We start from the raw sequence: 4463 nt of genomic DNA on the forward strand, positions 1-4463 counted from the left end.
CTCCTTTCTGTAATTTCCAAATTTCATACAGTGAACATGTGTTACTTTGATCTAGGGGAGAGTTCAAAGTTGTTTTTTTTTTTTTTAAGAATCAGAAAAATAGATTAAGTTTTGTGGGGGAAAAATCAGTTTTCTCATAACTGTTGATGGTGGTGAAGGAATGCTCTAACAAGATGGAAGGGAGTCCAATTATAACCAATTTGAAGGCTGGGCTGAGGAGATGGTGGTTGGTTTGAAATGATTCCATAGGAGTGTACATATATTTTAAGTGTTCTAATATTTAAAGCAAGGTCAATAGGTCTTTCAAGTGCCAGATGGTCATTGTCTCTAACATGCAAATATACTCTGTTAATCTCCAAGAGATTACAGCATCCCTGTCTCCTGGGGAAAAAGGACTACTTAACTCCTTTAAATGGTGCCCAGAGGATGCCTTTATATGCTTGGGATAGGGAAAGCTTTTCTAATTATGACTCAAAATCCAAATGCTATAAAAATAGAAAACTGGTAATTTCAATTACACACACGCACACGCACATGCACAAAATAAAAACAAAACCCACCATAGGCAATACAAATGACACACCAGGAAAAGATTATTAGAAATTACCTCAGACACAGGGCTAGTCTCTTTAGCTTATAAAGACTGCTTAGAAATATATTAAAAAATGAGAAGCCAAAAGAAACATGAACAAAGGGCGTGAATAATTTACAGAATAAGTATGATGGCCCTTGAATACATTTAAAAAAAAGATGTTCAATCTGTTTTATATAAGAGAAATGTAAATCAAAACTTAACCAAGACATCATTTTTTACCTATTAGATTGGAAAAAATTCAAATGTTGGACAAACAGGTACTCATTCATTGCTTGTGGGACTGTAAAATGGTACACCCCTATAGAGGACAATTGTCAATACAGTATTTAATCCAATTTAAACATACATTTAACCTTTGATCCTGCAACTTTATTTCTGAGTGTTTATCAGTCAGATACAAAAGTATACATAAAAATGCTGTACTTAGAAGGTTGTAAGAATAAGAGACTACAAACTGAAAAACCCAAATGACCTTCAATAATCCACTGCCACTAAGTTGATTCCAACTCATAGCAACCCTGTAGGACAGAGTAGAACTGCCCCATAGGGTTTCTAAGGCTGTAAATCTTTACAGAAGCAGACTGCCACATCTTTCTCCCACACAGCAGCTGGTGGGTTTGAACCGCCAACCTTTTGGTTAGCAGCCAAGCACTTTAACCACTGCACCACCAGGGGTCCTTGTGACCATCAATAGGATCTGTTAAATAAACTATGTATCATACACAAGAAGGAATAATATGAAGCAGTAAAAAGAATGAGGATGCTATCAATGTCCCAGATATATTGTTAAATGATAAAAGCAAGTTGCAGAGTATTGTAGATAGCGGGAAAAAACAGTTTGTAAAAAAGGGGAAAAGTAAGAAGGTATATTTGTATTTGTTTATATATGCATGGACATAGGAAAGACTCACGAGAAACTAATAACAGTAGTTACTGATAAACCCCAAAACCCATTGTCATTGAGTCAATTCCAACTCATGGCAACCCTATATGTTACAGAGTAGAACTGCTGCATAGGATTTTCTTGGATGTAATCTTTGTAGAAATAGATTGCCAGGTCTTTCTTTGTGGCATCACTAGGTGGGTTTGAACTGCCAACCTTTAGGTTAATAGTTATCTTATCACTTTTTTGGCTGCTATCTTTGAATCATGCAAATGTATTAACCAGTTGATCAAAAAATAAATACATTTTAAATTAAGTAAATAAACAAGCAAAATGATGCCCACTAAATAAAGATTATACTTGGAATTTAACTCAGTTGTATATAGTTTGTGTACTTAAATCACCTCACACTTGAAGGACTCCCGGTATTCTTGGAAAGAAAAATTCTAGAGTGCATGGAAGAAAAACCAAATTAGAAAAGATAAACTACTCCCTGTGTTTGGAGGGGCCAGTTTAGTAGCTCTATCTGAAGACCACTCCATCACCCATTCCTCATGTATCTGCAGCACCTTGAAGGACACTCTTTCAAACTTTCGACAGAATTCTGGTTATTTGTTATCAAGTCTGTCTTTCTAGCTCAGTGCCTGGCATATAGTTGAATGGCACTTAACTAATATTATTTCTTTCATCCTCCTAGACTATTGGGTCTGTGTTATTTCTCCTTGCCTAGCTTCTGCCTGAGATCTAACATTTAACAAACGTTGCTTGAAACGATGTATGAACAAATGAATGAGTGATTGACAAATTGGTCCTACCTAATACATTTAAGGACATACGGAAAAATGAATATAAAACAAAGGTGGTTATTTTAGGTAGGCCTTGAATTAGACTTCTTCTAGGAGCAAGGTAGAAAAGTCTCAAAACTTGATCCGCATTACAAATTTCATGTACACACAACCTGCCATTGCTAAGGCCATGATGTCATCAGAACCTTATAGTGACTCTAATGGCATTGACTCTAAGAGATTACACTTGAGTTTTGAATTTACTACAAAAGGTACAATAGTTTCTTGGATAATGCTTAAAAGGGACAAGCAACTGAAAGCAGAAACGAAAACAGACGTGTGTACACCAATGTTCACTGCAGCAATATTCACAGTAACCAAAAGGTGGAAATAGCCTAAATGTCCATCAACTGATGAATGGTTAAACAAAATATCGTACATACATACAATGGAATATTACTCAGCCATAAAGAGAAATATTGATGCATGCTACAACATGGATGAAACTTGAAATATTTTGCTGAGTGAAGTAAGTCTGACACAAAAGGACAGATATTGTATGATCTCACCTATATGAAAATATGTGGAATAGGCAAGTGTATAGAGACCAAAGTTTACTAGTGTTTGTTTACCAGGGGTGGGCAGGAGGGAGGGAAAAGGGGGAGTCACTCCTTAGTGGGCACTGAGCTTCCGTTAAGGATGATGAAAAAATTTGGAAACAGATAATGGTAATGGTTGAACAACACGATGAACATGAACATAATTAAGGACATTGTAAGGGTAAAAATGGTAAAATGACAAATGTTTTGTTACATATGTATCTACCACTACATATGTGTATATATATATATATATATACAAAAAGGTGGGTGGGGTGGGGGAATGAGCAGTATTATCAGGCTGTGTCCTTGACTTCAAGGAACCCTGATGGCACAGTAAGTAAGGGATCAGCTGCTAACTGAAAGGTCCATGGTTCGAACCCAACAGTCACTCTATGGGAGAAACATGTGGCCATCTGCTTCTGTAAAAATTTCAGCCTTGGAAACCCTATCAGGCAGTTCTACTCTGTCCTATAGGGTAGCTATGACTAGGAAAGTACTTGATGGCAATGAGTTTGGTTTTTGGTTTGTCTTTGACTTCAGTGTAGCTTGGCTCCTGGTGGTCGGCCTGGTGATGACAATGAGTTTTAATTCTCTGGCTAGAAAAGGGTGCAAGTGCTCAGCCACGACTGAGCAGCTTCTGGGTGGGGGTGTCAGTGCCTCTGAAACAGGATGTTCAGTGAATAATCTCCATTCCTGGAGCAAGTGGTCCCAACAGGTCAAGGCTGAGTTCCGTGGCATGGCAGTGACAAGAAATGCTGAGCAGAGGGGTTTTCAAATCATTGATCTATGAATAAATACCATGCTAAATTTCCACGCTCACGCTTTCCAAATCCAGCTAACACAAATGCAAGATTTTTAGTCATTTTACTTTTGCTTCCATTTTCCATTCTTCTAAGACTTAAATAAACTTTTAAAATGAATTTGTTTATAATTCCAATATAAGTATTTTTAAAATTTTATTGTGGTGAAAACATACATAACAAAACTTTCACCAACCTAACAATTTCTACATGTACAATTCAGCGACACTGATTACTTCCTTCAAGCTGTGCACCCATTCTCACTATCCTTTTCTAAATCATTCCACCACTGTAAGTATTTTTTCAGACTCTTGGTTAAGTTCATTATGTGAAAATGCAAGCTCCTCTGAATGAAGTTTCACAACCCAGTTGTGCAGCTTGTGGTTTGGTTTTATGTATATCTCTTCCTTGCTATATTTTTTTTCTTTTGGATAAGAGGAAGCATATGTAGTGATTAATAGCACATACTCTGGGGCCAACTGCCTGGGGTTGATCATGGTCCTGCCACTTACTAGCTGGGTGACCTTGGGGAGGTTACTAGCTTCTCCATGCTTCAGATTCCTCCTCTGTAATAGTGGAAGAGGCTGCACAGGCCTGGCTCACTATTACTTACTCCGCATTGCTAATCGCCACATTGTCTCATGATCTTGTTTCTCCAGTCTGTACAAAAGGTTTAAGATTAACTGATGTTCCTCCTTGGAGAGTGGAAAACAAGTGATAATGATCTAAGGATAAAAACCAAACAAAGAGCCCATCTTGTGACAAGAAAAAAACCAGGATGTCGCCAAATAATCCCCA

This window comes from Trichechus manatus, unplaced genomic scaffold, assembly GCF_000243295.1.
Source record: "Trichechus manatus latirostris isolate Lorelei unplaced genomic scaffold, TriManLat1.0 scaffold00210, whole genome shotgun sequence".
Lineage (NCBI taxonomy): Eukaryota > Metazoa > Chordata > Mammalia > Sirenia > Trichechidae > Trichechus > Trichechus manatus.